The sequence below is a fragment of the Mustela lutreola genome, chromosome 2 (genome assembly GCF_030435805.1).
Source record: "Mustela lutreola isolate mMusLut2 chromosome 2, mMusLut2.pri, whole genome shotgun sequence".
NCBI lineage: Eukaryota > Metazoa > Chordata > Mammalia > Carnivora > Mustelidae > Mustela > Mustela lutreola.
The window spans coordinates 132539735-132563771 of NC_081291.1; positions in this window are offsets into that span (position 1 = coordinate 132539735).

Consider the following 24037-nt stretch of genomic DNA (forward strand, 5'->3'; position numbering starts at 1 on the left):
CCAAAAGGCATGCAATACATTGTTGAATAATAGAATTATAATATAGTTTTTATGCACTTGTCCAAGAGACTTCAACATTTCCTATATAAGTCATCTTTCAGGACAGATATCAAGGGGACTAGAAGGAGGACAATAGATGTCTTGTAGATTTTGTTTACTTAGCACCTGACTTTTGGCTATTAGTCAGGACTCTTTTAGTTAAGCAACAATGATTCGGTTTGAACTAGCTCTGCATATGGGCAATTTATTTGCTCCTAATATCAAACCTTAGAAAGTATATGTGGCATCAGAGACTATGGATTTCTCTCTAACTTTCTCAAACACATACACACAGAGATGCACACACACATGTACACACAAATGTACATGTACATACTTCTGCCTAACTCTGATTGTTGCCTTCATCATCTTAAGTCTGTGATGTCCATGAGGTAGGGATTAGTAGCAGTTGGCCTGGGGCTTATACTCACATATCCTTGTAACTAGCAAAGAACAGAGCTATTTCCTGCCTTCAGTTAGAAATAGTCCTTGAAAGTAGTCCAACTGGCCTGAGGCCTACATGTATCCCTAGAGTAATTTCCATGACTACAAAGGCAGAGGATGTGACTGACCCCAGTCTGGCACCATGCCCCATCCTAGGGGTAGTATAGTGTGTCTGGCAGCCCTCAACAGGACTGTATTTGGAATGTGAGAGGAGCAGCTCCCCAGGTTGAAGATCTTGTCACGGCCTTCAAAAGAATAACTCTATGCCATACATGTGAAGAAAAAAACAAGATTAAATACTGGAAGGAAAGTTGCATAATTTTTATGGTTAAGACTTTCTTATTCTGGATAAATAAATAGTGTGACTCAAATGTATGATAAAATATATATATATATATATATATATATATATATATATATTTATTTATTTATTTACTTATTTGACAGACAGGGACCACAAGTAGGCAGAGAGGCAGGCAGAGAAAGGAAGGGAAGCAGGCTCCCTACTGAGCAGAGAGTCCGATGCGGGGCTCGATCCCAGGACCCTGAGATCATTACCTGAGCCGAAAGCAGCGGCTTAACCCACTGAGCCACCCAGGCACCGCTGTATGATAAAAATATATTGAGTCACCTGGGTGGCTCAGTCAGTTTCATGTCTGAGGACAGCTCTTGTCATGATCTCAGGGTCCCAGGATCCAGCCCTGTGTTGGTCACTGCACTCAGCGGGGAGTCTGCTTTACCCTCTGCCCCTCCTCTTGCTCATGCTCTCTCTCTCTTTCTCAAGTAAATAAACCTTAAAAAAATACTGATCAAAAGCAGCAGCTGATCAAGAATCTTATTTGGATACTTTTATCTTTTCCTTTTCCCCTTCATAATTATTTTTTTAAATAAGGATACATCTAAAGAGTCAAATTCTCTAACCTATACTTTGTAAAGTTTGATGCATTTTACTCTTCACCAAACATATTCTCTTTGTTCTCTCACTGAGCCTATTTCCCTAAAACCAAGTATACTATTCAAAAAAAAAAAAAAAGGAAAGAAATTGAAGAGAAAAAAAAAATTCTAAATTTATGAGTAAGTTTCTGCTCAAAGATGTTTTCAGAGTAGAAAAAAAAATGGATTGAGCAATTCCATGATATTCACTCTTAACCAAGTTTTCCACCAGCACCTGGGATGCTATTACAACATCACGTTGTTCAGTATTAGAAAACTGGGCTGGCTGGGCAAGATTGCCACCAAATCTGGGACTACGTCTGAGAACTGCAGTCAGGAAGCATCATGGTCAGATGTTATCAAGCTACATGGTAGCCCTAAAAACAGCTTTCTCTTGGTTGTATTTGGTCCACACACATTTGAGGCCTTGTTATGTGCAAAGAGCTGTTCTAGCAACCATGGATGGACAAGAGAGGTTAGACCTCCATAGGAAGAGAAGTGTGCAAAACTGTTGAGGAGGATTTTGAAATAAACATTTCTTAAGCAAATTAAATTCTTGAAAGGTATTTTTATTTTGCTTATCTATATTTTCAGCTTTGTCTCTCACAATGAACATACATTTCAAGGATAATAAAACAAAATGAAATGAAAAGTTATTGTAAAATATAAGCAGGTACTCTTCACTTGGCATCAAATATGTACAAATCCCATTTGTGCCAGTCACCAGCTGTGTGAATTTGGGCAAGTGGATTAAACTCTCTAAACTTTGGTTTCTTGGCCGGGAAAATGGACCTAATAATTTTACCTATCCAATCAGGCTGAGAGTATCAAATAAGATAAAATGTAATAAAATGGTTAACCCTATGCCTAGACTATAGAAGATGCACAAAACAGATTATGTTCATTATTCTTGTTATTAAGGTGAAAGAAAATCTCACGTGAGGGTTGGGCAAACATAAAATCTAGGAACAAGAGGTACCTAACCCAGTTTATTCTTCCCCAATATTTGCTGAATTTTGAGTTCTCTAAACTCTTCCAACTTAACACTGAAGCTATGTTCAGGTTTACTATCAGAGAGTCTCCAGGGTTTGGGTTTCTATTGCCTCATGTTTATTTTCTAGCAGCAGCAACTGGCTAGAGCTTCAACCCTGTTTCATGAGAGCCTTAGAACTGGGTGAAACTCACCATCCCACAAGCCCAGCCTTGGGATTAGAACAGTCTGCACATTTTCCTCTAACTGAAGCTCAAGAGGAGAGTAAGTGTGACTTTTCTTTCTCTCCTCATTCCTACAACTCTGTATTTCAAAGGTATTTGGGTCAGAAGTGGTGAATAGTGACGATCTGTTATTTGCCTCTTCTCTGTTCTTTCCTCTACCCCCCATATCTGCCCCCCACCCCCAATTCTGGATGGGCTCTTAGTGTTTCTTCCACATAATGAGGAAGTTAGTTGCTGACTCTCCTTCTACTCAGCTGTCCCCAGTTTGCTTTCTGCCAAACTGGGCTTTCTTTTGAGAGCTTCATTTCTTTCACTTGACTAAAATCTATTGAAACAACAACAAAAATATATTCGGTTTTATCTACTTCAGAATTTCTCTGTTCAAATAATCAAACTCTTGACTTAAGTGTTTCTTCTGACTCACTAATTATAAAGTTTTAAAGATGGATGTTATCTCCTTGGATATACATCCTCATATCCTTATATAAATGCAACTGAAAAAATTAGCAGCATAATTTTCATTAACAGAATTCTTGGAAGACAGAGTTGCTGGTGTTCTAAATATGGTAGCTCCCACTACTGATACTTCTATTAGCGAACATTTGGTGAACCCTTGCTATGTGTGAGCCGCAGGGTACAGGCATCATTTATTAATAGCCTATGAGTTGTTATGATTTTCTTTCCCACTTTGTAGCTGAGGACACTATGGCAAAGAGACAGGTGACTACTTGGATCAAGGCCACCCAGCTAGTGAGTGATGAAGTCTGGAACCTACTAATTAAATTGTGAAGCTAAACAGATTTTATGATTTACTCATATCAGACAGGAATGAAATCATTGAATTAAATATTTCCAATGTACTGAAGTCCCCCCATAAAAATATGAATTTGTCCCTACAACCTATTTGCATTAGATGAGCAACTTGTTTATTAAAGTGGTTTATTAATGAACTACAGTATGATATTCTTTAAGCATAATCTATGTTACCTACCATTCCAAGTTTGTGATCTTCTCAGATCCCTATAGCATTTTAGCACTGAAAAGAATTTAGAATCTGTCTACTTCAGTGTTTTTCCAACAATGTCCTGAGATGGTCCAGGCCACCAGAGACTGTCTTTGAGGAAAGGGTGGAGTATCTGGCACTCCTGGCATTGTCTGACTGCATAATTACTTGACCTTCCATGCAATAATAATGTAGAGATTATTTTCTCTGTAGAGATTTTTTTCTCTCTAGGTGACTCGTCCATAACTGGCTGGTGACTAACAGTTCAGCAATTTGTTGAAGCTCCCACCAAACTGATCATCTGAATGCTTAAATTTTCAAACAGTTTCAATAGTAGCCTAACTTTGGCTACATGACTTGTCAAAGGAGGGAAATTATGTCACTGCTGATAAGATTTATGTCCAAGATGTACAGACACCATGGATTTTCTCAGGTACCCCCAATTTCAAATAGTTTTGTATTTTTCGAGGTCTGTTGAAGTGTCTCCCAGATTCTAGTTTATAGAAAAAATAATAGCTAACTGAATTAAGTCAACAAACATTATGAAATGAACTTGTCACAGAAGGTGACACTACACAAAAGATGGAGGGGTTATCTGGTTGCATTAAAAAAAAAAAATCATGATTATTCAGGAGAATGCCTAAGTGTCTAGCATATATGAGGCACAGCTCATTATGAATGTGGTACTTTTCCAGCCATAAAGTTTTGTAAAACGATGATAATAAAAAAAAGCTGTATAATTGAGGTTGCAAAGAAAATGGAGGCAGCACAAGTTGTATGATGGGATAATCATTATGTCCATTATGGGCAATTACTTTGTCTATGGTCAGAAGAAGTCTGCATTATATTGGAAGGGATGTAGTTAGAATTTCATGTATTATGCGCCCAGGCAGAAACCAGTTTTCACTTATTTATGTAATGAATATATATACATACGAATAGATACATAACTTGTACAGGAAGTAGTTGGAGTAGGAGTGGTAGGGACTGACTGCCTGGGCTCAGATTCTGGTGCTGCCACTTGCCAGCATCTAAACTTGGACAACTCACTTCACTTTTCTATTCCTTAATTCACTCATCTGTAAAATGGGAAAAAGAATCAATCCTAGATCATATCGTGGATGTGGAAATTCAAGGACTTAAAATAGCACCTGGTACATTCAGTGGCACAAATACTGATTGAGGGCCTCTTCCAGGCACTGCTCTTCATTCTAGGGACCTCGAGGTGAACAAACCAGAGAAGGCCCCTGTCCCAGCCTAAAACTACATTCCAGTGCAGGAGAGAGACAACCAGGAAGTATATATCATAAATAAATCAGATAATTGAAGATTATGATCAAGTGCTGGGAAAACAACCCCACGAATTTTGTAAACGATTGAACTCACAACATAGCTTGAGAATGATACTTTTGTTTTGCTGTAAGTAATATAAGCGTGCATGCATATATATATATATATATATATATATATATATGCTACTGGCACTTGGGTTTTGGTGCCCCCTCACAAAAAAACTAGTGAAAATATTTTGCTAGACATATCCAGTTAATATATTGACCTCTGTTCAACACAGACTGCACTCCTCTTCCTTCATATATTCTCCAAATCCTATGACACCTTCTCTCTCTAGATACCCCATTTATTTTCAGGGCTGTGACCATCCTGCCATCTTTGTCCACACAGTGAGTTGCCCCACACTAACTGCTGAGAGGGCAACAGAGGACTGCTAAGGAAGATTTGCCTCACTCCCAATCCGTTTTTGCAAAACATGCCTAGGGGTAAGAGCTTTTGCTAACAGTGTCTTTTCTCTGTGCCTGCCTGACACTGCAGATCTGACAGTCTCTCCCCATTGGTCATATTGCCTTTCTCTTGCCAGCTTCCATTCAGTCTTTGCCCATTGTCTTCTGTGCTGCTGTGATAGGCTATTTAGCTTAGTTTGTTTGGAAGAATAGTTTTATTTATTGGGGTTGAAATGAAGTGATGTGGGAAACAAAAGCAGAAGATAAATTATTAAATTTCCTTACTACTTAGAGACCATTGGCAGGTCCTTGGAACAGGCAGAGTGACATTCTCCTAGGAACTCAACTACCTGGATGCTGACACTTGCTAAGGGCAAAAGGCCATCTTGGCCAGACCCCCAGGATTCTCTAAGTCTACTTCAACATATACAAATTCCTTTGGAAACTTCCTTTATCTCTACACCGCTCCCACTCCCCCAACCCTACCCCATGCCCGCAAGATACACATTGGCAATCATCCCCCAAGTAGGTCATAGACCCACCTATATACATCTGAAGTGCTCTTATTCAGTAAGGGACAGGTGGAGCTAGGTAGGTATTGATAGGTAGGGGGCTATGTGATCAGGCTCACAGAAATCCCAGAGGTGAAGAGGTGTAAGGAAACTACAGGTAAGGGAAGAAAGCAGACCCACCCTGCCCTGGGCATCCAAGGTGGGGTCTTTTAATGGCAGTTGCATAGGAACCAAACCCCAAAGCAACAATAAGCCATTAGAGATATTTTCAGCAGTCCTTGCTCAAAACAAGACATCACAAGAATGTTAAGTCCACAAGCTCCCTGGTCAATTCTAAATAAAAGACCGTCAGTGGAGGTCCACATCGGCACCCTTTCGGGACCCCCCTCTCACTCCTGAGAGCTTTTTTCTGTATCCTTGCATAATAACACTCTATCAGTTTACTCCCTCTCTTTTGTCCACGAGATTCATTCTTCCACTCCACGAGAAAAGATCCTTGTTCTCCTCCTTCAAAAGCAGATTTCCCTCAGTGAACAAAAATGAGAATGCCATGACACTTCTCATGTAATATAATCAGCCTCTCCATGGCTGGCATGTCTCAGGAGTTTACTAATTAACACTTTTGTGCCCATATGGTGTAGACAATAAAATATAGTGTAGTTGCTAGCACAAAGGGGCAAAGGATCATATCACAATGTCTATTATTGGACAAATAACTCTTTGTTAGACCATTTACAACGGATTTTGGGTTGAAAATATTTACTCAAGGAGTAGAAGTCTCTGATATCGAAATATTATTATGTATGTAGCACTTATAAAAAGAACTGTCTGCTAAAATAATTTCTAAGTATACGTCCAGAATCTGTAGTGAATTGCGAAGACTGGGTTAGTGAAAATGGAAGTCAGTTTGCTATCGCCCTATTTTCACATCAATGGTACGGAAGTATTAGCAGAGGGCATTAGGGAATATGCTCTTTCTGGGCATCCCCTCTCAAGAGGATGGACAGTTGGTCACAGCTTCCTCTTCCAAGTAAACAGGACCTTCAGAGAGGAGTATTTCTTGAAGTTTTTGATAGACCATTTTTATAAAGACCATTGTCTGAGAGCCTGCAGCATGGGAGCTGTATCTCAAAAAGCAGTCGCAAGCACCTAGCTGTCTCTGCAGAGATCTTTGAATACTCAAGGTTCCTTTCTTAGCAAATAAAATATTTTTCAGGTATTTATAGCAAAATAACACAAGTCACACCTTCAAATTATGACAAAAATTTAGCTAGGATTTATTTCACCATGTTGTAAGCATGTTAGCTGTATAATTTTATTTTCACTATCCCAAATTGTGATTGTGTCACAATTTGTGTCACAATTCACAAATTTTATTTCACAATGAAGTAAGTATTAGCATCCTATGAGTTCTTGTGATGGTTAAAGTGAAGCATGGAAAGCCATCAAAAACAAAATTCTTAACCATTATGTTCGCCATTAGCATCATATGGATGCCTAAAGGGTGAAATTCAGGAAATAATGCAAATTGAACAATTATGTAAATAAGAGGTTTTGCTGTAATTCGGATTCTCTTCAGTGTCAAACAATTCAAAGTCTGAACTTTGGGAGGACATTACTTAGTGGGGAAGGTATTTGTCATTTGGATAAGAGAATACTGCAGCTGCTTACTGAGTTTGAATGAATGGTTGCTAGGAAAATATCTTTATTGACAACCATTTGTCTGCTATAATGTATTCTTTTTCATTTTGGATTGGTTGTGTTAGTAGAGATGTTTGTTGCACTTCAGGTCCCTACCTACTGACAAGGGGTTTACAGCTTTGACTGGTAAGTAAGAAACCACTGGCTGACAGGACCAACAAGACAGGCGAAAAACACAGATGAAATTTTAAAAAACATTTGTTTTGAACCAAGTCTCAAGTATATCTTTATTTTGCATTACGGATTCAACTCTTAAGTTAGATTTGTAGCTCTTGCTCCGTGTTCCCACCATGGCTCATTTTACCTACCATTACTGAAACAATGGCAAAGGGATGGTGGAATCCCGGTCAGAAAGGTGAAGAAGCTTGAGAAGCATCAGTCATTACTATAGTTTTCCAAAGAAAATAATAACAAAATGTAGGCTTAGGGGAAAATGTACTTGAAATATTTAAATAAATCTTTCCAGTCTGAAGTAAGTAAGTAACAGTTACTTTTAATTGCCTTTATTACAATATTTTTGTGTTTGTGAACACAAATTTTTAAATTCCAAATTTTTAACTTCACCGTAATTGAGCATTATCTGTCTTACACTGACTATATTAAAGAATCATTTAGGAAAACGTGATTCAGAAGATTTGTTAAAGTTTAATATGTGTAGATACATTCACTATCTAGTTGCTACAGGCACAGAAATATTTCTGCCCTCTCATGACGAGAAATCCTATATCAAATCTCCTTGTCTTGATTGCTAAAATAATGTGTTCTAGTAATTCTATGCTGTATAATCACCCCAGACCGAACTCAAAACACAGCTATGTCACTAACTAAATATTTGCTTTTAAGAACATAGTGAGGAGTGAGAACCTTTCCAGCCAGAGATTGGGTACCTCCTCGTTCAGCTCCTTCAAATGGCTGGATGACCAACAACTGTGTCCTGACCTCAGGGAAGAGGTGGACTTTGTGAGATTCTGCTAGGGGTTGTGAGACTCTGGTTGAGGAGAGAGAGTCTCTGCTATGAAGCAAGAAGGGGGAGAAGGACCTTATATTCATAAAACAGCAAACCTCAGAAATGCTATTTGAAATGTGTGTGGAGAGGTTCCATTTGAAAGAGGTTCCATTTTTTTGGTCCAGTGAATTTTTTAAATTAACACATAATGTATTATTTGCCCCAGGGGTACAGGTCTGTGAATCATCAGGCTTACACAGTTCACAGCACTCACCACAGCACCCATCCTCCCTAATGTCCATCACCCAGCCACCCTGTCCAGCTCACTGTCTTCCCCTCCAGCAACCTTCAGTTTGTTTCCTAGGTTAAGACTCTCTCTTGGTTTGTTTCCCTCTCTGGTTTCATCTTGTTTCGTTGTTCCCTCCCTTCCCCCTGTGAAACCCTACCCTGCCTCTCAAATGGTCCAGTGAATTTTTTAAGGATCTATCATATTATTGAGAGCCTAGCACTTTTCCTCTAACCAGCTGGTTAAATGAAGCATTTTTTTTTTCCATTTAATATTTGGTGTCTTCTTAATTATTAACCTGTTCTCAGGCAGAAGAGATTGTGTTTAATCAATGAAGCTGAAAAAAAAGTCTGTTTTTTAACTAATATTTTCATTTGTTAATCTCAAAAATAAAACTTTATTTTACATTTCCTTAGCTAAATTTATTATTATTATTTATTTTTTTTAAAGATTTTATTTTATTTATTTGACAGAGAGAAACACAGTAAGAGAGGGAACACAGCAGGGGGAGTGGGAGAGAGAGAAGCAGGCTTCCTGCTGAGCAGGGCTGAATCCTAGGACCCCAGGACCATGACCCGAGCCAAAGGCAGATGCCTCACTGACTGAGCCACCCAGGTGCCCCTCAAATTATTATTAGTGTTAGTAGTAGTAGTATTTAGTTTTTATTTAAATTCCAGTTAGGGGGCACATGGTTGGTTCAGTCGTTGGGAGTCTGCCTTTAGCTCAGGCCATGGTCCCAGGGTCCTGGGATTGAGCATTGGGCTCCCTGCTCAGCCAGAAGCCTGCTTCACTCTCTCCCACTCCCCCTGCTTATGTTCCTTCTCTCCCCGTGTGTCTCTCTCTAACAAATAAATAAATAAAATCTTAAAAAAAAAAAAAAAAGGCGTGACCTAAGGAGGTAAGACCAAAGCACAATTTTTAAAAATCTTTAAAAAATAAAATAAAATACCCTGAGGATAAAAATATATGTTTATAAAAAAATTAAAAATTAAAAATAAATAAATAAATAAAATAAATTTCAGTTAGTTAACATACAGTGTAGTATGAGTATCAGGTGTGCAATTTAGTGATCCAAGGCTCATCACAAGCGCACTCCTTAACTCCCATCACCTGTTTCACCCATTCCACCCTCTCCTCCCTTCTAGTAACCATCAGTTTGTTCTCTCTAGTCAAGAGCCTGTTTTTTGGTTGGCCTCTCTATTTTTTCCCCTATGCTCATTTGTTTCATTTCTTAAATTTCACAGATGAATGAAATCATGTGGTATTCTTTTTCTCTGGCTGACTTATTTTGCTCAGCATAATACTCTCTAGCTCCATCCATGTTGTTCCAAATGGCAAGATTCATTCTTTTTTTTTTTTTTTTTTAGAGGTTGGGGAACAGATGGGCAGAGAAGAGAGAGAGAATCTTAAGTAGGATCCACACCAGTGTGGAGCCTGAGGCAGGGTTTGATCTCATGACCCTGAGATCATGACCTGAGCCAAAAACAAGAGTTGGACACTAAATCAACTGAGCCACCCAGGCACCCCAGAATTTCATTCTTTCTTATGACTAATATTCTTCATTCTTTCTTATGGCTAATAGTCTAATATATATATGTGTGTGTGTGTGTGTGACACACACCCCATCTTTATTCATTCATCAGTTGATGGACACTTGGGCTCTTTCCATAGTTTGGCTATTGTAGATAATGCTGCTATAAAATTTCGGGATGTATGTGTCCCTTTGAACTAGTATTTTTGTATTATTTGGGTAAATAGTAGCGCAATTTCTGGATCCTAGGGTAGTTCTGTTTTTAACTTTTGAGAAATCTCCACACTGTTTTCTAGAGTGGCCACACCAGTTTGCATTCCCACCAACAATACAAGAGGGCTCCCCTTTCTCCACATCTTCACCAACACCTTATGAGGTGTGAGGTGATACCTCATTATAGTTTTGATGTGTATTTCCCTCACAATGAGTGATGTTGAACATCTTTCCCTGTGTCTGTTAGCCGTCTGGATGTCTTCTTTGTAAAAATGTCCATTGATGTCTTCTGACCAATTTTTAAAATTGCTTTATTTTGGGTATTAAGTGTTATAAGTTGTTTATAGATTTTATATGCTGACACTTTACCAGATATGTCATTTGCAAATATCTTCTCCCATTCCCAAAATTGCCTTTTAGTTTTGTTGATTGTTTCCTTTGCTATACAGAAGATTTTTATTTTGGTGAAGTCCCAGTGGTTTATTTTTGCTTTTGTTTTCTTTGCCTCAGGAGACATATCTATAAAAAAGTTGCTATGGCTGATGTCAAAGAGGTTACTGTTTGTGTTCTCCTCTAGGATTTTGATGGTTTCCTGTCTCATATTTAAACATTCCATGTCTTTCATCCATTTTGAATTCATTTTTCTGTATGGTATAAGAAAGTGATGCAGTTTCATTCTTCTGCATGTTGCTGATCAGTTTTCCTAACACCATTTGTTGAAGAGATGGTGTTTTCCCCATTGGATAGTCTTTCCTGCTTTGTCAAAAAGTAATTGACCATATAGTAATTGACCTAGTTATGGGTTCATTTCTGGGTTTTCTATTCTGTTCTGTTGATCTATGTGTATATTCTCAAGCCAGTACCATACTATCTTGATCTCTACAGCTTTGTAATATAACTTGAAGTCTGGAATTATGATCCCTCCAGCTTTGCTTTTCTTTTTCAAGATTGCTTTGGCTATTCAGTGTCTTTTGTGGTTCCATACAAATTCTGGGATTGTTTGTTCTAGCTGTTTGAAAAATTCTGGTGTTATTTCAATAGGGATTGCAGTACAGTGCTTTGGGTAGTATAGACATTTTAACAATGTTCTTTCATTCCATGAACATGGAATGTTTTTCCATTTCTTTGTGTCACCTTCAAATCTTTTCATCACGTTTTATAGTTTTCAGACTATTACTGTTGTTTAAAAATTTTGTTGTTGTTGTTTAAAGATTCCTTTAATTTATTTATTTGTCAGAGAGAGAGAGAGAGAGGGAAGGAGAGAAAGAGAGCACAGGCAGGTGGAGTGGCAGGCAGAGGGAGAAGAAGGATCTCTGTTGAGCAAGGAACCTGATGCAGAGACTCAATCCCAGGACCCCAGGATCACAACCGGAGCTGATGGCAGGCACTTAACCAACTGAGCCACCCAGGCATGCCAAGTACAGGTCTTTTACCTCTTTGGTTAGATTTATTCCTAGGTATATTATGGTTTCTGGTGCCATTATAAATGAGATTGATTCCTTGATGTCTCTTTCTGCTGCTTCATTATTAGTGTATAGAAATGCAACATTTCTCTGTATGTTGATTTTGTATCCTGCAACTTTACTGAATTCATGTGTCAATTCTAGCAATTTTTTGGTGGAGTCTTTTTGGTTTTCTGCATAGAATATCACGTTGTCTGCAGATGGTGAAAGTTTGACTTCCTCCTTGCTGATTTGGATGCTTTTTATTTCTTTTTGTTATGTGATTGCTGAGGCTGGAACTTCCAGTACTATGTTAAATAACAACAATGAGCATGCACATCCCTGTCGAGTTCTTGACCATAGAGGAAATACTCATTTTTTTCCTACTGAGGATGATATTAGCTGTGGGTTTTTCATATATGGCCTTTATGATTTTGAGGTATATTCCCTCTCCTTACTTTGTTGAGGGTCCTTATGGAGAATAGATGCTGTACTTTGTCAAATGCTTTTTCTGCATCTATTGAGAGGATCACCTAGCTCTTAGCCTTTCTTTTATTAATGTGGTCTATCATGTTGATTGATTTGCAAATATTGAACTGCCCCTGCAGCACAGGAATAAATCCACTTGATCATGGTGAGTGATTCTTGTAAGGTACTGCTGGATTCAGTTTGCTAGTATTTTACTGAGAATGTTTGCATCCATGTTCATCAGGAATACTAGCCTATGGTTTTCTTCTTTTAGTGGAGTCTTTCTCTGGTTTTGGTATCAGGGTATTGTTGGCCTTATTGAATAAATTTGGAAGTTTTCCTCTCTTTTCTATTTAAAAAACAAAAAACAAAACAAAACAAAAAACCACTTGATCTTAACCTCCTGAATGTCAGTTTAGTAGAAAGGAAGATACAAGTAAAATGAAGAATTTACATATAAATGGATAAGAAAAAATGCAGACAGATTTGGGAGAGTGCCAGAAGTTTTAGGATGAGCACCATACTTTACTTTGTGTGTACCTAAATCACATGTGCAGCTAGAAAATAAAGGAAGAGAAATTACACTTAAAATGTGTAAAAATATTTACAATAAGTTTAATGCAGCTTTCTGCTTGTGGGTCATCCCCCACCCCCATACCACGACTGCACCTCTTATTAGAAAGAGTCAAATGTTCCTACTAAATATTATAACACTGTTTTGTAATTTGTCATTTATATCATTTTATTTTTTGAGGATTTTAGAAATGTGTTTTTTTAAATAATTTTTTATAACCATATTATGTATTATTAGCCCCAGGGGTACAGGTCTGTGAATCGCCAGGTTTACACACTTCACAGCACTCACCATAGCACATACCCTCCCCAATGTCCATAGTAGAAATGTGTTTAAAATTTGAACCACATCAATATAAAATCTAATTTTGAATATAATATGTTGGCTTAAAATCTTATTTTATTTTATTTTTATTTAATTTATTTATTTGTCAGAAAGAGAGAGAGAGAGAGAGTGAGCACAAACAGGAGGAGCGGCAGGCAGAGAGTGAGCTCAAACAGGCTCCCTGCTAACCAAGGAGTCCCATGCGGGGCTCGATTCCAGAACCCTGACCTGACCTGAAGACAGATGCTTAACTGACTAAGGCACCCAGGCATCCTTTGGATTTTATTTTTAAATATAAAAGAATACATGATATCACCAGAAAGTGTTGCATAATTGGTAGGGGTAGCAAACATCCCTGTCTTTTTGCTACTTCAAATAGAAATTAATTTAAAACTTTAGCATTCAATACAGTCAGTGATATTTCCTTTTCTTTCTCTTTTGTATTTCTAAAAGAATTAGTTGATAATATTGACATTTTTATAAACTATAAGATGCCTTTTCCATTGTTTCCTGTTTATTTTATTTTTATCCCTTCTCTTTCACTGGGATATGAATGTCTTACTCATTTTAAATGAGCTCATTGACCAACCTGTCAGAGGGGGAAATGAGAAGATGGAAATAATGAAGAAGAAAAGAAGCAGAAGGAGGAAGGAATACAGGTAGCCATTCATAAGGAAACATCCTTATGGATATACGCTTGAGGAACAGCTGATATGACCAACATATTTTCTACTACTGCAAATAACCACCACCAATAAGGCTCAAACCATTGCTTTCTGGGCGTTTTTCCAAGCAATCTTCATAAGCAGATATGCAGATATTCTTTATTTAGACATAAGCATATCTCTCTATGTGTCTATACATTTTAATTGCATCATGGGCATTATTCAGTGTCAATATATGTGACCATTTCTAATTACTGAATGTATGGGTGTACAATAAATTATTTAAGGAGGCCCTTAATAGATGCTTATGGGATTTTTTCAATTTTTTCCATAAAAACAATGAATAAAGCCACTTTTATATACAGCTTTACACAATTGCTTAAATGTTAAGATAAATTTTAAAGAAATTAGGTTATAAAAGTGTATTACTTTAAAAAAAAAAACAAGAATATACATTCACAATGTCTTCCTGAAAATCTGTACCAATTTATGTCTTTGCCATTAATGAAGAAATTTATGTATACACCTTTAGCATTGCTAAAATATATTCATCTTTTTATTCTTTCTGGTAAATCTGTAGAAGTCTGGGAAAGTAAAAAGAGAAGAAAGGAAAAATGTCCACAAAATTGCTGCAGTCCATCTGTCTATGTAGGACTGAGCTCACAACTTACATCAAATTTCAGTTTATATATTTAATTTATCCTGGTGAAGTTCTTCAACCTCTTCTGCAAAATTCAATTTTCATTTATATTTGTCCACATTCTTTCATGTGTGGTTTGGACAGATGCAGGCTATTGGATATAATGAAAGCAAATTTCTCAGCGATTCCCTTGAGCTATTTTATAGTCCTGCTTTAACAAGCAGGAGGTAGTCAAGAAATAATGAGTCAGCTCTTTCTTAAAGATTTCACAGTTCTACATTCAATAGAGAAAATGTGAATTCCTGGAAGGTATAGTATTCGTGAAGTATTTAATGTCAACCCCTACAGAGGGCTCAGACAAATGCATATCCCCAATCTCATAGGATTTCAGGTTGCAGAATCTGCTAGTTTGCTAAATTCCCAAATGGGATCTGAATATCATCATGTGAGTTGCAGGTTACTTTAGCAGGAAAGGGTATCAAAATATTTTGTAGTAAAGTTTAACTGTGGCTTAAATGGCAGCAATGTTTTTTCAGTTTGGAAGAGCAGTGAAGGGAAGGCCTTGGTGCATAAAATCCTGCTTATCTCACTATCTGGTTTATGAATGTGAAAGGATATTGCTAAAACCAAAAGCATAAAAAAGGCAATATGATTTTCCATCTTTAATTTATTTACTTAATGAATCATAGTGATGGATAGCCTAAGGTTGAACCATGAGATACCATGGATTTTAAAATACAGAGATAAAATAAATGAGTAAGATAGTATGACTGGAATATATTTAAATTTTAAGTACTTATTCCTAAACAGAAGAAAATGCTGTCTTAGAAAAGTTAGCCAGGATATGAAACATTAAAAATATAAAACTATTGCTGCAAAACCCAAGTATTGGCTGTTGGCCAGGATGGGGAGTTTGCTCAGGATGAAGGGGCAGAGGCAAGTGGAAATGTCTTGTCTCCAAAGGGGTGGGGGGGATACAAGGGGACAGGAGGTGATGGCAAGTTAAATATCGTGGCGGCTACAGCTACTTATTTTTATGTATTGATAAAGACACATAGAATATAATTTTATTAGAATAGTAAGTAAATGTTTACGGGCATCATAAAATAATAATTTAAAGGTGAGACAATAGAAGAGACACTTAATAGGACTAGAAAAAAAAATCTTACTATGATGATTAAGAACATTGGAAGAGATAAAAATAGAAAAGCTAGGGATGCCTGGGTGGCTCAGTCAGTTAAGCACCTGTCTTGGGCTCAGGTCATGATCTCAGGGTCCTGGGATTAAGCCCATTGCTCAGCGGGGAACCTACTTCTCCCTCTCCATCTGCCTGCTGCTCCCCCTGCTTGTGCTCTCTCTCACTATCTCTCTCTGTCAAATAAGTAAATAAAATGTTTTAAAAAAAGAAAATCTAAAATCTTTAAAAAAAAAAAAAAGATTTTATTTACTTATTTGACAGACAGAGATCACAAGTAGGCAGAGAGGCAGGCTCCCTGCTGAGCAGAGAGCCTGAGGTAGGGCTCAATCCTGAGACCCTGGGATCATGACCTGAGCTGAAGGCAGAGGCTTTAACCCACTGAGCCATCCAGGCACCCTAATAAAATCTTTTTAAAAAAATAGTAAAGATTACATACAATGAGAACAAAACCAAAATATTAACCTTCACAATAAATTCAAGTGAACTACATTTCCCTATCATGAAACAATGAATATCAAATTGGATTACAAAATATATACAATATGTATTGTCTATAAGAAGCCCACATGAAATAAAATGAAGGCTGAAAAGGATGTGCAGAATCATAAAGGCAAATGCAAATTTAAAAGTATGAAGGACTGACAATATTGCTATATCAGATAAAGCACAGTATGCAACAAATGCATTAAATGAGACAAAGGGGTTATTAATTCTGATAACAGCTATAGTCCAAAATAAGGTTAATATCTTTAGTCATCAGACACACAGCATCAAAATATATAAAACAAAATCCTCTGGAGCAATAAAGATAATTTGATCAAGTAAAGATTCAATGTATTAAAAATAAGGTCAGCAGACTCCTTTTCAAATATTTACAAATATACATATATATGTATATATACATATTTAAAGCATTTGTATTTGACTGACAGAGAATGTGCATTGTTTCCTTCTGCTATCAGAGCATAGACAACTGTGAATTATATACTTCATCTCATAGAGCCACAGAGTTTATATACTCCAGTCAATCCAATAAAATAAGAATCAACAACAAAATCATGAATAAATAAGCAAAAGTACTCTTCTAAATAACTATTAAGCCAGAGTAGTAATCAGATGGCTATTAATGGCAAATTAATTAATTTTATGATCATTTTATGGAATTTTGGCCTTCATCATTTTTTTTTTTTTAATCAACGAAGAAAACCTGAAACTTACCAGTTAAGAATTCAACTCAAGGAGAAGACCAAATTCTAAGAGCTGAACTATTTTAGGCTTCTGTCTTACCTAGTATATTTAAAGGCATACTACACAGAATTCATGAGGAGGACTGGTAACAATTCAGGCTGTTTTTGACAATTTCCCTGTCATGGGAAGGAGCATAAGTCAAGGCTGTTCTGGTCCTGTTGGGGTCAGGGGCAGAGTCCTACCCAGGAATAAGGAAGAGGCATCTCAGCCAAGTGTGGGAACTCTTAGGAGAACACCCCACATTGGCTTGCTCCTGAACAACTACCAGCCTCAGTCTCTTTCCTAGTTCTCAAGACTTCCTGTCCTGTAAGCCTAGCAGGTCTGTTGACAAGAATCTGGGAGAAGAAGTCTTCCCCAAAGGTGGAGCTTCAGGTGAGCCAAGAAAGGCCACATACTGCAGGAATTTGGGTAGCAGTTCATTTGGGAAGAGCTCCAAGCACATTTGTTCACTGATAGTTAGATGCACCCTTAGGGTTCTGGATGTTTCTCTGCAAACCAACAGCTGCAGGGAAGGTGCTGAAGCAGTGGTGCAGGTGGTTTCTTGCCCAAGCACCCACTGGGAACCAGCCTGACCTTCAGTCCAGCCCCATTCCACTTGCCAGTGGAATGTCAAGCCTTGATTTGTCCATCTCTCCATACCCATATGCAAGGTCACCTTCTGATTTGTGCAGAGGTGTTGAGGGGCCAAGAATGACAAGGGTGGCCAAAGACTACACTATAGGTCAGAGGCTGCTAAAGGAGTCTGGGAAGTCATGTAGATGAAGCAATGGTGAATCGAGACAGTGATCTGGCTCAAGTTTTCCTCACTGAGATGGGGACAGGAGGAAAGGCCACGATGTCTTCAGGAATGTCTGAGAAGCCATAAGAACAAGGGTTAGCATTTCTTCCTCCATTCCCCCTTGCTCTCCGTAAATGAAGACACAGTCTTTTGGGTTACCATGTCTTGTGGGCAGGTATGAAGTTGGCCTCCACTCTCTGAGCTGTGGTCCTAAAAGCCCTGAGCCTCTAGCCACAGAAGGAATAGAGCTGCCCCCTTCTTGTGCATCACATGCATCAAATGTGGCCTGAACAATTGCCAGGTATCTACCAACAGGACAGAGCCCTAGGTCAGGCCTGGAGCTTACCATCACCTCAGAGGTTGTACACACCCTACCTGGTGCCACCTTCCACTAGTTTAAACAACCAGATCTGAGGTGGGATAGAGGTTTCCCAACCAACCTTTTGAAACTCAACAGATTCAGTGTATCACTCAGGGTTCTGTGGTGATCCAGGAACTTGCCACTTACCATCCCCTGGGAGATAAGACCTCCACGGGACTTGTGTGGGCATGCAGATTTGAGAAGCAATGCCCTACCAGACCATTTCCTTTCTGCCAAAATTAGAATCTGGCCAAGGAAAGCTATGAAATTGTTTGAAAGCTGAGATCTTTGAGTGGTATGTAGTTGCCAGATCTTTTTCTCTGGTCTACTTCCTGAAAACAGTCTTTAATGCTGGCTCTGTATGCATGAGTGAGAATTGCTGTTGCTGTTGGCATACATGGCTTGTCCCCCCGGAGCCTGGAGTCAGACTCTCACTTTGTAGTCTTCAAGGTTCTCTGGAGTTCTGCTGTTTAAAGAATGTAATGTGAATGCTACTCAATTGTATAGCAGAGGACTTTCTCCTGGTGAGTATATCTTTTTCAGAGCCCTGAAATAGTTAGTTCTCTTCTTAGAAAACATCCTGGCATCATACTTTAAATTCATCAGAAAGTATCACCTTCCACTCCATATTTGTGTTTTCTATGAGAGGATAACCTGTCAGATATGTGATGTGTCCATCTCTCTTCTTCCAAAGGGAATAATCCTTTGTAAGCAAGCCAGGATTTACAAATTTCTTGATTCAGAAATGAACTGCTCAAGAAGAGGCAATTTTGTTTGTTTTCTTATGTTGCTATGTTTGATTAGGACAGAGTCTATCATGTTTCTGTGAATGATTTCAACAATATTAGCATATACTTTCATCATCATTTTGTTTATAATGAAGTATAGATTGATAAATAGAGTATCATCATAAACAATATTATATATGCATGTTTCCTGAAGTAATTTTTAAAAAGAATTTGAAAAGTATCTTTTTGCATGTGGTATTTTTTAATTCCCTGGCATATTCAGCTCTCTCACCATGATACTGAAGAAATGAGTCCAGTGTTGTGTTTAACCAGCTGTGGTCTCATCTCTGGAGAGTTACAAAAGGGAAAAACATGGTTCTTCTCCAAGGATGTTACAGTCTAGAGTAACATCCACAAAATAGAGGAAACTGGGGCACCTGGGGGGCTCAGTGGGTTAAGCCTCTGCCTTTGGCTCCGGTCATGATCCCAGGGTCCTGGGATCAAGTCCTGCATCAGGCTCTCCTCTCAGCAGGGAGCCTGCTTCCCCCTCTCTCTCTGCCTGCCTCCCTGCCTACTTGTGATCTCTCTCTCTCTCTGTCAAATAAATAAATAAAATCTTTTTTAAAAAAATAGAGGAAACTAAATATTGTATGATGGTTGTACTATGTACCATGAAGGTCCAAGAAAACAAAACCCATTGCTTGCTTTAGAAATCTGAGAACACTACATACAGCATGTGTGACTTGGACATTCTACATAGAAAAAGCCAGGCTTTTCAGTGCATATGAGCCCCAAAATAAAGATCTCAGCCTGCACTTGTAAGCATTTCTGATTTCAAGTAGCCTCTTCCTATTCCAGCTTAAATTTTTTTTTTAAGATTTTATTTATTTATCAGAGAGAGAGGGGGAGAGAGCAAGCACAGGCAGACAGAATGGCAGGCAGAGGCAGAGGGAGAAGCAGGCTCCCTGCCGAGCAAGGAGCCCGATGTGGGACTCGATCCCAGGACTCTGGGATCATGACCCCAGCCAAAGGCAGCTGCTTAACCAACTGAGCCACCCAGGCATCCCCCAGCTTAAATTTGTCATGAGGATATCCTACTCATTACAAATACACTGGTTAGAGACCAGGTTCCAAGTCAGGGGCTAGGAATAGAGAGAACCAGTAGGCCATACCAGGACACACATCTCTCTCACACACACACAGAATGAGGAAAGCTGAGGCAAGGATTTTAATAGCATAGTAGATCTTCTGATGATTGATGTAATCCACATTCATTGCAAAAAAAAAAAAAAAAAAAAAAGGAAAGGAAGGAAGAAAGAAAATATAGAAAAGTAATAAAGAAGATTTTTGATTCTATTAATCAGAAATCATTGCCATAGGTACTTAGGACTATAGTTTACCAAAAGTGTGTGTGTGTGTGTGTGTGTGTGTGTGTGTGTGTGCATTTGTACTCAAATACAAATACATGTGTTAACATCCTGCTGTGAATTTTGGGATTGAACAAGAAGGTGAGAGTAAAAGGATAAGGAAGCTACAGTTCAATCAGTCTCTTCGGGTTGAAATTGAATCAATTTTCAGTGCTATCATTTTGATATATGGTATGAAAAGTTACCCTCTTTAGCACCCATTCAATATTTGTTTATGTTGTCTACTCTGTTCTGATGTAAGGTGTGACAAAAGTGCATGCTCAACAAAATGGAGATGACTCCCTTAGGGTTACCTCATGCTCTTTGATTCAATAAGCAAATGAAAATTGGGAGTTAACTTAGTTTTGTCTTAAAGGCTTCAAACATCTGTATCTGCTTCAATATGAGAAAAATGTCAGGTCCTGCAAGATGAATTTCTGATGTAATTAATATAAACCTTTTCACTGGGCTTATACCTCTCTTAATCCCAAATCACCTATGTATTGCAGCATGGGACTGCTTGACTTGAGAGTTTATGTCTTAAAGACATTATTCTAGACCCTGTGCTAGAGAGAAATTTGTGCCAGATATGGGTCTTGATTTACAGAACTTGCAGTGTAGAGTGGAGATATGAAGCATATGGAATATACCAATGAGTTTCATGATGAATAGAAATTTCAGGAAAGAGCAGAGGCAACTTGCCTACCTGCTTCGCTAAAGAATCCCACTCACTTTCAGAGCATCTCAGGCATCATGTTCACCAGGAACCTTTCCCCTGAGTCCTTAGTCTGGGCTAGAGACTCTTTCATGATACTTTCATTAGAGTATGAATATCTCTATCACTTCACTTAACCCGATAGAGAATAACTCTATCACTTCACTTAACTTTTTTCTTGTATTTCTCATTTCTAGACTATGAATAAATTGAGAGCAGGTAATATGACATCCATTCTTGCATCCCTGTGAAATAGCATCTGGCAGAGAAAACAATTCAATAAGTGCTATTGGAATGTGTGACATCAAAAGAACTCCCGGGGAAAAAAAAGGTTCAGAAAGGCGACTAGAAGGTATAATTTTGATTTTGAGATACCAACAACTTTTTTAAGAAATAAAAAATTCAGAAAGCAGTTGTAATATGGAGTAGAATTAAGAAGGTAATCCAGGGGGCTCAAAATGTTGTGGTATTGAGGTTATCCATCCTTTCATTTGCAAGTGGGATGCCTTGCTTTTCCTCAATCAGCAAAACTTGATTGGTGGTTTAAGAGATAATAGATATATTTCATTATCATTTTCTTGATAATAGATATATTTCATAGATATATTTCATTTTTTAAACAAGTGATTTTCTAAATAACTGAATGGTCTCTAATTATTTAAGAGATTGTCTCTCCCAACCCCATTTTTGTCTGCTACATCACTTTCCCTCTCTACCACCTTTTAAACTAACCTTTTAAGACACAAATACATTTGTACTAGGCATTCAAGGGCAATGTGAAACAGTTTGGCTGTGGGAGGATTTCAGGGGAAGGGAGAAAGTCATATTATTTGAAGAGGTCAAAAGAAATTTATGATATGCACATTTATGATTTATAGGCAGATAATAAAATCTTAGCCTGAGAAATGCATTTCAGAACAATTCTGGAAGAGTAGAGGTTAATATATTTGAATATAAAAAGGAATGATTCCAGTGTATAATATAATTTCTATCATCTTAATCAGATCTATAAGGACATGATTATACTGGATTTTTATGCTCACATTTTTCATAAACTTCCTTTGGAAGAACACTTTCAGAATAGGTTGCTTTCTCAGTATTATCTTTAGCCTTATTATCTTCATTTTCGAATTGAAACCTTATTTTCTTGAGATTTGGATTACAGTATGCTATTACAGAACCAAGGGGGGGAAATGCCTTAGAGTTGTAAGAGACCTTGTAGCTTTCCTAACCTAATCCTGGACAAGGTGAATAGAAAGACAAGTACTTGTCACAGTTTTGTGAAAAGAACATAAATTTTGTATCAAATAATCTTGACTGTTGTCCTAGTTCTTCCACCTACTTTGCGGATTTTATGTTAAGTAGGAATGAATTAAAATCATTAATTACATGAATTAAACTAGTTAGATTAAATGTTTTAAATATTTTGATTGAGTACCTATTGAGTTAAATACTCTGATAGAATTTACACTACATTAAAGCAGAATTTTTTATGTTTTTCAGAGCCTAGAATCAATGCCTAGAGCATAATAGGTGCTCTGTAAAATGCTTTAAGATCAATGAGTTTAAAAAATTGGTTGCTCTGAAGAAATAAACATTTTTTGCATTAAGAATGAACTTAATATAATTCAATTTTGAATAATTTGGAGTCAATATTATGATTTCCATATATCCTGATATCATTAAAATGTTTTGATTTTGAGATGCTGAAGGTCATTTTGTAGTTTCTGGTTTTATGAGTTGATGGAAATGGAGTTTATTGAGGATTAACCTCTACTTTAAATTTTTCAGAGACAGAGAACTTACTATATATTTGTCCAAATTTAGGATTTGTATTAATGTGAGACTGTTCTTGTGATTTATGGGAGAAAACCAAGAAATATGATTTCATTATAGGTAGCAAAGTTTTGGCAGCAAACTATCAAATAAATTCACTTATGAATCTATTCAGCCACTCATCTATTCATAATGTTTCTGTACTGAAGCTGGCACATGGATGAACTAGAAAGTGTATGGTGTAGAGTGATTCAATAAAATCTTTCTGTTTAATATTTATTGGGCACCCCCCCTCCCAGTGACCTACCAACACACAGAATACAGATTAGATCACAGTCCTCACCTTCAAAAGTTAGACATAAGCACATCGTAAAGTCTCTATAGAATGAGGCAACTTGCCAAATCAACAACACAAAATAAATAAGTTTAAAAGGTAATGACTGCAGTTTTACTCTTGATTCTTAACTCTTCCTTGCTCAGTCTGAGGAAATAAATCGGAAACAGAGCAGTTGGAACATATCCAGCCTGTGTTCAGATACCAGGCCATTGAAAGTAGACCCATCCATCTGCAAAAGTGACACTGAGCTGCCTTTGTGGAAGAAAAGCTTGATTTGTGTTTTAAGAGATAACAAATTTCACCAATTTTTTTAGAAGTTGGGATACAAAGCTTAAAGAAAAGTTATTCTGAAAATTTGCCTCTACTGAATTAGGCAATAACCTGGATTGGAAAAAAATGTCCTCTCAGATATTTTAAAACAACTGAGTTTCTAAATTATTATTTAGAAAGTAAGGACATATTAGGGGGTGGTATTTCTAAGCCTGTAGGGAAAGAAGGAGACCTGCATTAGGCATCTTCCCTTTCACTCAGTTGTCTAAGCCACAAATATATGTATAATAGGAAGCTGGATTTACTCCATGCGCATTGTAAAGAACCATTGTTAGCTTTTATCATAGATAATCTATCATTTCATAAATCACTCTGTCTAAAATGGTTTCTAGGTACTTGATGTGAGTCTAGATCAAAGTAAGTTATTCTTTGATTATAAAATAAATACTAGATTTTGAAGACAGTATGAAGAAGGGAATGAAAATGATCTCGTTAATTATTTGTATTGCTCACATGCTGAAATATATTTTGGATATATTGGTTTG